This window comes from Lynx canadensis, chromosome B1, assembly GCF_007474595.2.
Source record: "Lynx canadensis isolate LIC74 chromosome B1, mLynCan4.pri.v2, whole genome shotgun sequence".
Classification (NCBI taxonomy): domain Eukaryota; kingdom Metazoa; phylum Chordata; class Mammalia; order Carnivora; family Felidae; genus Lynx; species Lynx canadensis.
The window spans coordinates 141,322,953-141,337,959 of NC_044306.2; positions in this window are offsets into that span (position 1 = coordinate 141,322,953).

Consider the following 15,007-nt stretch of genomic DNA (forward strand, 5'->3'; position numbering starts at 1 on the left):
AAAGAAAATTCAAGATGAAATCACAGCCACAGCCAGCGACTTACTCAAAACAGATATAAGGAAGCTGATCAAAAAGGATTTAAATAATATAACAGAAAGTGAATTTAGAATAATAGTCATAAAATTAATCGCTGGGCTGGAAAACAGTATACAGGACAGCAGAGAATCTCTTGCTACAGAGATCAAGGGACTAAGGAACAGTCACGAGGAGCTGAAAAACGCTTTAAATGAAATGCAAAACAAAATGCAAACCACCACAGCTCGGATGGAAGAGGCAGAGGAGAGAATAGGTGAACTAGAAGATAAAGTTACGGAAAAAGAAGAAGCTGAGAAAAAGAGAGATAAAAAAATCCAGGAGTATGAGGGGAAAATTAGAGAACTAAGTGATACACTAAAAAGAAATAATATACGCATAATTGGTATTCCAGAGGAGGAAGAGAGAGGGAAAGGTGCTGCAGGGGTACTTGAAGAAATAATAGCTGAGAACTTCCCTGAACTGGGGAAGGAAAAAGGCATTGAAATCCAAGAGGCACAGAGAACTCCCTTCAGACGTAACTTGAATCGATCTTCTGCACGACATATCATAGTGAAACTGGCAAAATACAAGGATAAAGAGAAAATTCTGAAAGCAGCAAGGGGTAAACGTGCCCTCACATATAAAGGGAGACCTATAAGACTTGTGACTGATCTCTCTTTTGAAACTTGGCAGGCCAGAAAGAATTGGCACGAGATTTTCAGGGTGCTAGACAGCAAAAATATGCAGCCGAGAATCCTTTATCCAGCAAGTCTGTCATTTAGAATAGAAGGAGAGATAAAGGTCTTCCCAAACAAACAAAAACTGAAGGAATTTGTCACCACTAAACCAGCCCTACAAGAGATCCTAAGGGGGACCCTGTGAGACAAAGTACCAGAGACATCACTACAAGCATAAAACATACAGACATCACAATGACTCTAAACCCGTATCTTTCTATAATAACACTGAATGTAAACGGATTAAATGCGCCAACCAAAAGACATAGGGTATCAGAATGGATAAAAAAACAAGACCCATCTATTTGCTGTCTACAAGAGACTCATTTTAGACCTGAGGACACCTTTAGATTCAGAGTGAGGGGATGGAGAACTATTTATCATGCTACTGGAAGCCAAAAGAAAGCTGGAGTAGCCATACTTATATCAGACAAACTAGACTTTAAATTAAAGGCTGTAACAAGAGATGAAGAAGGACATTATATAATAGTTACAGGGTCTATCCATCAGGAAGAGCTAACAATTATAAATGTCTATGCGCCGAATACCGGAGCCCCCAAATATATAAAACAATTACTCATAAACAGAAGCAACCTTATTGATAAGAATGTGGTAATTGCAGGGGACTTTAACACCCCACTTACAGAAATGGATAGATCATCTAGACACACAGTCAATAAAGAAACAAGGGCCCTGAATGAGACATTGGATCAGATGGACTTGACAGATCTATTTAGAACTCTGCATCCCAAAGCAACAGAATATACTTTCTTCTCGAGTGCACATGGAACATTCTCCAAGATAGATCATATACTGGGTCACAAAACAGCCCTTCATAAGTTTACAAGAATTGAAATTATACCATGCATACTTTCAGACCACAATGCTATGAAGCTTGAAATCAACCACAGGAAAAAGTCTGGAAAACCTCCAAAAGTGTGGAGGTTAAAGAACACCCTACTAACGAATGAGTGGGTCAACCAGGCAATTAGAGAAGAAATCAAAAAATATATGGAAACAAACGAAAATGAAAATACAACAATCCAAACGCTTTGGGACGCAGCGAAGGCAGTCCTGAGAGGAAAATACATTGCAATCCAGGCCTATCTCAAGAAACAAGAAAAATCCCAAATACAAAATCTAACAGCACACCTAAAGGAAATAGAAGCAGAACAGCAAAGGCAGCCTAAACCCAGCAGAAGAAGAGAAATAATAAAGATCAGAGCAGAAATAAACAATATAGAATCTAAAAAAACTGTAGAGCAGATCAACGAAACCAAGAGTTGGTTTTTTGAAAAAATAAACAAAATTGACAAACCTCTAGCCAGGCTTCTCAAAAAGAAAAGGGAGATGACCCAAATAGATAAAATCATGAATGAAAATGGAATTATTACAACCAATCCCTCAGAGATACAAACAATTATCAGGAAATACTATGAAAAATTATATGCCAACAAATTGGACAACCTGGAAGAAATGGACACATTCCTGAACACCCACACTCTTCCAAAACTCAATCAGGAGGAAAGAGAAAGCTTGAACAGACCCATAACCAGCGAAGAAATTGAATCGGTTATCAAAAATCTCCCAACAAATAAGAGTCCAGGACCAGATGGCTTCCCAGGGGAGTTCTACCAGACATTTAAAGCAGAGATAATACCTATCCTTCTCAAGCTATTCCAAGAAATAGAAAGGGAAGGAAAACTTCCAGACTCATTCTATGAAGCCAGTATTACTTTGATTCCTAAACCAGACAGAGACCCAGTAAAAAAAGAGAACTACAGGCCAATATCCCTGATGAATATGGATGCAAAAATTCTCAATAAGATACTAGCAAATCGAATTCAACAGCATATAAAAAGAATTATTCACCATGATCAAGTGGGATTCATTCCTGGGATGCAGGGCTGGTTCAACATTCGCAAATCAATCAACGTGATACATCACATTAACAAAAAAAAAGAGAAGAACCATATGATCCTGTCAATCGATGCAGAAAAGGCCTTTGACAAAATCCAGCACCCTTTCTTAATAAAAACCCTTGAGAAAGTCGGGATAGAAGGAACATACTTAAAGATCATCAAAGCCATTTATGAAAAGCCCACAGCTAACATCATCCTCAACGGGGAAAAACTGAGAGCTTTTTCCCTGAGATCAGGAACACGACAGGGATGCCCACTCTCACCGCTGTTGTTTAACATAGTGCTGGAAGTTCTAGCATCAGCAATCAGACAACAAAAGGAAATCAAAGGCATCAAAATTGGCAAAGATGAAGTCAAGCTTTCGCTTTTTGCAGATGACATGATATTATACATGGAAAATCCGATAGACTCCACCAAAAGTCTGCTAGAACTGATACATGAATTCAGCAAAGTTGCAGGATACAAAATCAATGTCCAGAAATCAGTTGCATTCTTATACACTAACAATGAAGCAACAGAAAGACAAATCAAGAAAATGATCCCATTCACAATTGCACCAAGAAGCATAAAATACCTAGGAATAAATCTAACCAAAGATGTAAAGGATCTGTATGCTGAAAACTATAGAAAGCTTATGAAGGTAATTGAAGAAGACTTAAAGAAATGGAAAGACATTCCCTGCTCATGGATTGGAAAAATAAATATTGTCAAAATGTCAATACTACCCAAAGCTATCTACACATTCAATGCAATCCCAATCAAAATTGCACCAGCATTCTTCTCGAAATTAGAACAAGCAATCCTCAAATTCATATGGAACCACAAAAGGCCCCGAATAGCCAAAGGAATTTTGAAGAAGAAGACCAAAGCAGGAGGCATCACAATCCCAGACTTTAGCCTCTACTACAAAGCTGTCATCATCAAGACAGCATGGTATTGGCACAAAAACAGACACACAGACCAATGGAATAGAATAGAAACCCCAGAACTAGACCCACAAACGTATGGCCAACTCATCTTTGACAAAGCAGGAAAGAACATCCAATGGAAAAAAGACAGCCTCTTTAACAAATGGTGCTGGGAGAACTGGACAGCAACATGCAGAAGGTTGAAACTAGACCACTTTCTCACACCATTTACAAAAATAAACTCAAAATGGATAAAGGACCTAAATGTGAGACAGGAAACCATCAAAACCTTAGAGGAGAAAGCAGGAAAAGATCTCTCTGACCTCAGCCGTAGCAATCTCTTACTCGACACATCCCCAAAGGCAAGGGAATTAAAAGCAAAAGTGAATTACTGGGACCTTATGAAGATAAAAAGCTTCTGCACAGCAAAGGAAACAACCAACAAAACTAAAAGGCAACCAACGGAATGGGAAAAGATATTTGCAAATGACATATCGGACAAAGGACTAGTATCTAAAATCTATAAAGAGCTCACCAAACTCCACACCCGAAAAACAAATAACCCAGTGAAGAAATGGGCAGAAAACATGAATAGACACTTCTCTAAAGAAGACATCCAGATGGCCAACAGGCACATGAAAAGATGTTCAGCATCGCTCCTTATCAGGGAAATACAAATCAAAACCACACTCAGGTATCACCTCACGCCAGTCAGAGTGGCCAAAATGAACAAATCAGGAGACTATAGATGCTGGAGAGGATGTGGAGAAACAGGAACCCTCTTGCACTGTTGGTGGGAATGCAAATTGGTGCAGCCGCTCTGGAAAGCAGTGTGGAGGTTCCTCGGAAAATTAAAAATAGACCTACCCTATGACCCAGCAATAGCACTGCTAGGAATTTATCCAAGGGATACAGGAGTACTGATGCATAGGGGCACTTGTACCCCAATGTTCATAGCAGCACTCTCAACAATAGCCAAATTATGGAAAGAGCCTAAATGTCCATCAACTGATGAATGGATAAAGAAATTGTGGTTTATATACACAATGGAATACTATGTGGCAATGAGAAAAAATGAAATATGGCCCTTTGTAGCAACGTGGATGGAACTGGAGAGTGTGATGCTAAGTGAAATAAGCCATACAGAGAAAGACAGATACCATATGGTTTCACTCTTATGTGGATCCTGAGAAACTTAACAGGAACCCATGGGGGAGGGGAAGGAAAAAAAAAAAAAGAGGTTAGAGTGGGAGAGAGCCAAAGCATAAGAGACTGTTAAAAACTGAGAACAAACTGAGGGTTGATGGGGGGTGGGAGGGTGGGGAGGGTGGGTGATGGGTATTGAGGAGGGCACCTTTTGGGATGAGCACTGGGTGTTGTATGGAAACCAATTTGTCAATAAATTTCATAAAAAAAAATAAAAAAAAATAAATTCATAAACTTAAAAAAAAAGAATAAAATAACTTTTCACTTGTCAACGGAAAAAAAAAAAAAAACAGATATAAGGAATATATCTGAACAAGAATTTAGAACAACAGTCATAAGACTACTAGCTTGGCTTGAAAAAAAGCATAGAAGACACCAGAGAAACCCTTGCTACAGAGACCAAGGACCTAAGAACTAGTCAGGATGAATTTTAAAATGCTATAGCTGAGATGCAAAATAAACTAGATACAGTGACAGCAAGGATTGAAGAAGCAGAAGAGAGAATAGGTAAAATAGAAGATAAAATTATGGTAAATAATGAAGCTGACCAAAAGAGGGAAAGGAAATTACTAGGTCATGAGGGGAGACTTTGAGAATGAAGTGATTCCATGACACAAAACAATATCCATATCATAGGAGTCCCAGAAGAAGAATAGTGAGAAAAAGGGGAAGAAGGTTTATTTGAAAAAACTGTAGCTGAGAATTTCCCTAATCTGGAGAAGGAAACAAACATCTAAATCCAAGAGGCAAAGAGAACTCCTTTCTAAAATCAACAAAAACAGGTCAACACCATGATATCTCATAGTGAAACTTGCAAAATACAAGGATAAAGTGAAAATTCTGAAAGCAGCTGGGAAAAAAAAGGTCCTTAACATACAAGGGTAGTCACATAAGGTTAGCAGCAGACCTGTCCACTGAAACTTGGCAGGCCAGAAAGGAGTGGCAGGAAATATTCAATGTGCTGAATAGGAAAAATATGCAGCCAAGAATTCTTTACCAAGCAAGGCTTTCATTCAAAATAGAAGGAAAGATAAAGACTTTCCCAAACAAACAAAACCTATAGGAGTTTTTGACCAGTAAACCAACGCTGCAAGAAATTTTAAGGGGGACGCTCTGGAGAAAAAAAAAGAAAAGAAAAGAAAAAAGAAAAAAAAAAGTATACCAAAGCAGCAAAGACTACAAAGGACGAGAGAACATCACCAGAAACACCAAATCTACAGATAACACAATGGCACTAAATTCATATCTGTCAATAATCATTCAATTTAAATGGACTAAATGCTCCGATCAAAAGACATACGATATTAGAATGGATAAAAAAACAAGACCCATCTATATGCTGCCTAGGAGAGACTCATTTTAGACATAAGGACACCTGCAGATTGAAAGTGAGGGGATGAATAAATCATCTATCATGCTAATGGAGGTCAAAAGAAGGCTGGAGTAGCCATACTTATATCAGACAAATGAGATTTTAAAACAAAGAGTGTAACAAGAGATGTAGAAGGGCATTATAACATAACTAAGGGATCTAAGCAGATCAAATAATTATAAATATTTATGCCCCCAACTTTAAAGAACCCAAATATAAATCAGTTAATCACAAATATAAAGAAACTCATTGATAATAATACCATAATATTAGGGGACTTTAACACCCACTTACAGCAATGGACCCATGATCTAAGCAGAAAATCAATAAGGAAACAATGGTTTTGAATGAACACACGGGGCTGGATGGACTTAACAGATATATTCAGAACATTTCATCCTAAAGTTGCAGAATATACATTCTTCTTGAGTGCACATAGAAAATTCTCCAGAATAGATCACATACTGGGTCACAAATCAACATTCAACAGGCACAAAAAGCTCAAGATCATACCATGCATGTTTTCAGATCACAAAGCTATGAAACTTGCAATCTACCTCAAAAAATAAATTTGGAAAGCCCTCAAATACACAGAGGTTAAAGAATATCCTAAAGAATGAATGGGTTAATCAGGAAATTAAAGAGGAAATTAAAAAGTACATGGAAGCAAATGAAAATGAAAACACAACAGTCCAAACCATTTGGAAAGCAACAAAAGCATTTCTAAGAGGAAAAAGTACATTGCAATTCAGGTATATCTCAAGAAGCAAGAAAGGTCCCAAATACACAACCTAACCTTACACCCGAAGGAGCTAGAAAAGGAGCAGCAAACTAAGTCCAAATCCAGAAGAAGGGAAATAATAAATATTAGAGAAGAATGAAATGATATAGAAAGCAAACATCACCACCACCACTACCATGGCCGCCACCACCACCACAAACAAAACAGTAGAACAGATCAACTGGTTTTTTGAAAGAATAAATTGATAACCCCCTAGCCAGATTTCTCAAAAAGAAAAGAGAAAGGACTCTAATAGATAACAATCATGAATGAAGGAGGAGAGATCACAACCAACACCACAGAAATACAAACAATTGTAAGAGAATACTATGAAAAATTATATGCAAACAAACTAGAAATTCTGGAAAAAATGGACAAATTCCTAGACATTCACATAATACTAAAACTCAAATAGGAAGAAATAGAAAATTTGAAAAGGCCCATAACCAGCAAAGAAATTGAATCAGTTATCAAAAATTTTCTAACAATACGAGTCCTGGGTCAGATGGCTTTCCAGGGGAATTCTCCCAGACATTTAAAGCAGACTTAATACTGATTATTCTCAAACTATTCCAAAAACTAGTAATGGAAGGAAAACTTTCAAACTCATTCTATGAAGCCAGCATTACCTTGATTCCCAAACCAGATAGAGGTCCCACAAAAAAGGAGAATCAAAGGCCAATATCCCTGATGAACATGGATGCAAAACTTCTCAACAAGATACTAGCAAATCGAATTCAACAGTGTGTTAAAAGAATTACTCACCATGATCAAGTGGGATTCACTCCTGGGCTGCCAGGCTGGTTCAATATTCACAAATCAATCAATGTGATACATCACATTACTGGAAGAAAGGATAAGAACCATATGATCCTGTCAATAGATGCAGAAAAAGCATTTGACAAAATACAGCATCCTTTCTTAATAAAAACCCTCCAGAAAGTCGGGATAGAAGAAGCATACCTTAACATCATAAAAGGCGTATATGAAAAGCCCACAGCTAATATCATCCTCAATGGGGAGAAACAGAGCTTTCCCCCTGAGATCAGGAACATGACAGGGAAGTCCACTCTCACCACTGTTGTTTAACATAGTGTTGGAAGTCTTAGTCTCAGCAATCAGACAACAAAATGAAATAAAAGGCATTTAAATTGGCAAAGAAGAAGTCAAACTTTCACTTGTTGCAGACGACATGATACTCTACATGGAAAACCTGAAAGACTCCACCAAAACACTGCTAGAACTGATATATGAATTCAGCAAAATCGCAAGGTACAAAATCAATGTACAGAAATCAGTTGCATTTCTATACACCAATAATGAAGCAACTGAAAGTGAGATCAAGGAATGGACCCCATTTACAATTACACCAAGAACCATAAAATACCTAGGAATAAACCTAACAAAAGAGGTACAAGATCTGTACACTTAAAACTGTAGAAAACTTATGAAAGAAATTGAAGAAGACACAAAGAAATGGGAAAATATTCCATGCTTATGGATTGGAAGAACAAATATTGTTAAAATGTCAATACTACCCAAAGCAATCTACATATTCAATGCAATCCCAATCAAAATAGCACCAGTATTCTTCTCAGAGCTAGAACAAACAATACTAAAATTTGTATGGAACCACAAAAGACCCTGAATAGCCAAAGTAATGTTGAAAAAGAAAACCAAACCTGGAGGCATCACAATGCCAGACTTTAGCCTGTACTACAAAGCCATAATCATCAAGACAGTATGGTATTGGCACAAAAACAGACACATAGACCAATGGAACAGAATGCAAACTCAGAATTGGACCCACAAATGTATGACCAACTAATCTTTCACAAAGCAGGAAAGAATATCCAATGGAAAAAAGACAGTCTCTTTAGCAAATGGCGCTAGGAGAACTGGACAGCAGCATGCAGAAGAATGAAACTGTACCACTTTCTTATACCATACATAAAAATAAACTCAAAATGGATGAAAAACCTAAATGTGAGACAGGAAACCATCAAAATTTTAGAGGAGAAAACAGGCAACAACCTCTTTGACCTTGGCTGCAGTAACTTCTTACTAGACATGTCTCCAGAGGCAAGGGAAATAAAAGCAAACATGAACTACTGGGACCTCATCAAGATAAAACTCTTCTGCCCAGCAAAGGAAACAGTCAACAAAACTAAAGGGCAACTGATGGAATGGGAGAAGATATTTTTCAAATGACATACTGGATAAAGGTTTAGTATCCAAAATCTATAAAGAACTAATCAAACCCAACATCCAAAAAACAAATAATCTAGTGAAGAAATGGAAGAGAACATGATAGACACTTTGCCAAAGAAGATATCCAGATAGCTAACAGACACATGAAAAGATGTTCAACATCACTCACATCAGAAAATACAAAGCAAAACTATAGTGAGATACCATCTCACACCTGTCAGAATGGCTAAAATGAACAACTCAGGAAACAACAGATGTTGGTGAGGATGTGGAGAAAAGGGAACCCTCTTGCACTGCTGGTGAGAATGCAAACTGGTCCAGCCACTCTGGAAAACAGTATGAAGTTTCCTCAAAAAATTAAATATAGGACTTCCCTATAACCCAGCAATTTCACTAGTAGGTATTTATCCAAAGGATGCAAAAATGCTAATTTGAATGGGCACATGCACCCCAATGTTTATAGCAGCACTATCAACAATAGCCAAATTATGGAAAAAGCCCAAATGTCCATCGACTGAAGAATGGATAAGAAATATGTGGTACGTATATATAGAGAGGCACATACACATACAATGGAATATTACTCGGCAACGAAGAAGAATGAAATCTTACCATTTGCAATGTCGATGGATTTAGAGTATATTATGCTAAGTGAAGTAAGTCAGAGAAATACAAATATCATATGATTTCACTCATATGTGAAATTTAAGGAATACAACAGATGAACATAGGGGTAGGGAAGGAAAAATAAGATAAAAACAGAGAGGGAGGAAAATCATAAAAGACTCTTAAATACAGAGAACAACCTGAGGGTTGCTGGAAGGGATATGTGTGAGGGGATGAGGAAAATGGGTGATGGGCATTAAAGTGGGAAGTTGTTGGGATGAGCATTGGGTGTTTATGTAAGTGATGAATCCCTGGATTCTACTCCTGAAACAATTCTGCACTGTATGTTAACTAACTTAAATTTAAATAAATGAAATAAAAAAACACAAATATGTAAAGTAGCACAATAAATATAATTGGATTATCATATTTAATTCACACACATAAAATATGTTCGTCATATATTACTTACTGGAAATATATTTAACCATGTGTCATAAAGCTTATTTCTCTAGTAACCATAAAACTTACTCAATGGGTTCATGTGCATTGTGTCCATATTGTCAAAGATGGAAGCTATGTATGGGCTCAACATTAATTTTCCCTCACCAAGGCTGATCTAACTACCACCATTGCTGAGTGCCCAACATGGTTGCAAGTTCATCATATTGGATCCTTTCTGTCATGGTGTTATAGCAATTTGCCTTTATAGAAAAATAAACTTATTCTCATAAGGATTTCCCTCTCACTCTACAGCACTTCTGCCAATACCATTATTTGTGAACTTAAAGGACACCTTTTTCATTGCCATGTAATGCTACACAAGCAAGGAACCCTGAACAAGAAACACATTTTATAGCAAAAGAGATATAGCAATGGTCTCATGCCCATGGAATAATTGCTCTTACCTTACGTCCCATCTTCTAGAAATGTCTGGTATAAAACAACTGAACTGAAAGTTCAGTGGCATTCAATGTTGAGAGTTTGGGAAACTTTCTATAAGAAATAGCTTGTATTAAACCAGGTGTCAATGTATAGTGTTATGTCTCCAGTAGTCAGAATATATTGGTTTGAGAGCTACAGAGTGGAAGTGGTAGTGGTCCTTCTCATACTATACCTAATAACCTACTTAATTTTTGCTTCCCAACCTTATAGTATTGCCTCAATGGGTTTAGTGGTCCTAGTATTCTAGAGAGGGATACTTGTATCAGGTCTATTAAATTGAACCTGTGACCATCCCTGGCCATTTTTGGTTCCTCATGCCTCTGAACCAGAAAACCATTTTAACCACGATAATTGATGCCATTTTCCAGAAGGAAAACTGTGTTTTTGCCATACACTTGGGCAAAGAAGACTATATCTAGAATACAGGAGTTTCACTGAATCACGTCTTAGTACTCTCTTGATGAAAGTACTGGCCCTTGGGCCGCCTGGGTGGCTCAGTTGGTTGGGTGTCCACTTCAGCTCAGGTCATGATCTCACGGTTTGTGGGTTCAAGCCCCGCGTTGGGCTCTTTGCTGACAGCTCAGAGCTTGGAGCCTACTTCGGATTCTGTGTCTCATTCTCTCTGCCCCTCCCCCACTTGTTCTCTGTCTCTGTCTCTCAAAAATATATAAGTGTAAAAAAAAAATTGGGGGGGTGGTGATCTTACCAAGTAAAAGCACTGATCCAGCTAAGGGTCAGCAGAGGGAAAGGAGAACATAGACGAAGTGTTTGCCTTAGTGTGGCTAAGCTACCCTGCTCTATTTTATGGAAGGCTGACCTCTATGAATTCCCTTAACTAGATTCCCTTGTCCTTTCTAGTTTCTAGTTAGGATGGGTCAGTGGAACCAAGTAGAAAGAGAAAAATAGAACCAGATACCTACTCCTCAGCACCCCTTCCTCAGCCATGATTTTTAAGTTTGATTGATTTCCTCTATCTATGGCCACAACTCTTGTCCAGCAGACACTCTCCCATGAGTGCTTCTTTCTTCCTAATCTGGTAACAGTTCTCTTCGCTTTCCCCTTCAGACTGAGGGATGGTAATTAGTGTGTTCCTGATGTTTGCTACATCATTCCTTATTGATCTCTTTTGTTCTTCTCAGGCCTTTATAAACAGACCATCATTAAACTCTCTTCAGTCACCCTTTGTGGGTGTGCCATCTGTTTCCCAAAGGTACCAAAATCAATCCACCTTTATATCTCTAGGTATCCTTATATCGCTGTTACTTTACTTATCTGTTTTAAATAATATCTCTATCCATTTATGAAAAAAAGAGGTCAGCATATTTATTCCACCTCTTACTGCTTTGTCTCTCATCTCAACTTTTGTTGGATATATAATTTCTATTTGTCCAGGTGTTTAACATTTACATTCTAATTTTTACGATAATTCTCATACTTGTGATCTTAGTTCCAGGGACAGTGGATTCAATTCTCACAGTCCATCCTTTTGACTGTTTCTCCATTCATTAAAGGAAGGCTGAAATTAAAAAAAACAAAACTTGAAAAGCTACATTCTGAGTTCCTATATATTCAAAAGGGTCGCCTTTATTTTGTATTGCAGTTTGTCTAGGTATAAAGATTCTTGAATCATTCTTTTTTCAAGGATTTAATTGGCATTGATCTGCAGTTAGTTTTGCGTATTGACAGAGAAAAGACAGGCTATCCTGCATTTTTTCCCCTCCTTAAGTGTCTTAATCTTTCTTTCTGGATGCAGAATATATTTAAATATATATTGAAACTATGAAATTTTACCAGGATGAGTTTTTGTGTTGATCATTCTGTGTTATTTTTTTTCCCTTAGATATGCCAAACGCATCCCATCTGTAGATTCAAGTCTTTTATTTTTGGTAGGTTATATTGAATTATATCTTTAAATATTTTTTTGGTTATATTATTTTGCTTCTCTTTGTCCATGACACTGATTTACTTATCTTCTATATCTACTATTTTTTCTCTTGCCTTTTCAAACTATTTTAATTTCATTTTACATCTTTTCTAATCTCTACCCTTAACTGTGCCTCTGTTCAGAAGAAGCTATTTTCCTTTGTGCTGCTTCCAATCTGGCTCATTTCTATAGTATTTAATTTTTTTCCCTTCTACTGTATTGCTTAGCTTTGCCAGTTTCATATCAGTTATGATTTTTGTAGAAAAGAGATGGCACGGAAAAATTGAAAAAAAGTAACAAAGAGATTTTTACAAAGGTGAAGGCAGAATGTAGGGAACTCACAAGAGTTAGTGCAGTACCCACTTGGGCCATTGTAATGGACTATAGGTCTGAAGGGGCAAGGAGAGGGAGTGGTAACTGGGACCCAAAGTGAATGCCATCTTACAGGAACTCTTTACTTCAAGTCAAGGGACGCAGCCAGCATGACCCCATGGGGAGAGCTAAGGGAACAATACCTTTACCTGATTTCTCCTTTCCTTCCATCATCCTGCTAGCAGTCTCAGTTGGCCAAGCCCAGCTACAAGTAGAAAACGGAACTTCTGAAGAAGTTCCGAGGTCAGCTTCCTACGGCACAGAGGAGGGTGGAGAGGGGATACACCTGGAAGGGCATTCTTCCTGAGCTCTTGCATCTCTACTGTGTCCTTTTCTTTTTCAGTTACTATTGTCTAATTAAGGTTCTTAGGTTTTTGTTTTTTGGTGTGTGTGTGTGTGTGTGTCTGTACTAATTCTTGATGACAGATGTGGTTATAATTTTACCCCCTTATGGTATATTTTTCTTGATGAATGTTCTTCACCTGTTGTTTTTCTTGTTTCTTTACTTAGTTTTTTCCCTTTGTAAGAGCTTTGTTTAGAGCCTATGATGCTTCCTGTTATCATTATCATTCACCTTTCAAATGAGCACCCTTCCCATTAGCCCTTTAAGGAAGGTTTTGGTGGAAAAGTGGATAAAGCTGTGTTGCAGACTCCCAGCAATTCTGCTTATGACAGAGTTGCTTGTGTGAGATATTTTAACTTTTACATCTTCCCTGCTAACAAACTGCAGCACTGTTAGCAATATACAGTGTCCCCCTTCTCTTTGCTCCAACCAGAGTTACTTTCTGCAATCATGGATTGTTCATGTGATTCTTCAATCAATCCCGACTTCCAAGCATCCAGAGATATTCCCTATTCCCGTTGTTGCAAATTAAATATCTATTATTTCATGTTTCTGTGGAACATACTTATTTGAGAGATTCGTGTTGAGTTTTTGTTGAGCTCTGTCACTATCCAATTCCTCTCTTCACATGTTCATCTGCCCCCGTGGGCTTTGCACTGCTTTTGGCAATTATTTTTTTTTTCCTATTTTGTTGTTATTGTATTGAGATTTCTTGTATCTCTGAGTTCTCTTGAAAATCAAATTTGCGTTAATTTTTCCTCATTCTTTTTTGGCTTTTGGATGATTTCTTATAAAAGAAGGGGACAATTCATAGACCTCAGTCCATCACATTCAAAGCAGAAAATCACATGTAACCTTTTGATCTTCTAACAACTACTTCTATCTCCTAACAACTTATAAAGAACACATAAGGCTCATATTCTGCCATGTGAAAGAAAAAAATCCCTGGCCAAAGCTAAAACTGCATAACTCACTAAACATAAGAACATTTTCCAAATGTTGGGTATGTCTAAATGACTCTGGTTTAAGATTTTCCCCATGGTTTAGAGGTGTTTTCATTTTCCAAAGACAAATCATCTGTTCCCAAGCCTGTTTTTCTTTGTTTGTGTTCAGAAGTCTTCCTAGATGCACAGTCCTCTGAAATGTCAAAATACTACCTTCAGAGTAGAAAATAGATTCTTCCAGTCATATCTTATCCTCTTATCCTCCAAAGCTCCCAATTTGCCAGTGAAGTAACACGAAAGTTGAAGGAGATAAATTCTGTGATCATAATCCCAATTGGTTGGCACACTCATCTCTTAAACAGTTCTGTCAACTTGGATTTATCTTCATGGAAAGCATATAAAGCATCGTTTACATAAATAACATGGAGCTTTGAGTTGGACAAATATCAGGGATGAGTAACTGCCCTGGAGTAGACCTATTAAATCAATCACTGGAGCTCAGACAATCAGAAAAGCATTGACTATAGCCATACAAAACCTGATCACAACATAATCTTCCTCTGCTTCTTGATGAGGTAACAAAATATGCCGTGTTCATTGAACAGCTGCTTTCATAAGGAGAGCAATAATGAAAAAAATCTCCCAGAACCTTCAGTACTTTCACATGGAAACAAGATTTCCAGTGAGAAAATTAAAATGCCAACAAGATTTATGCTTACC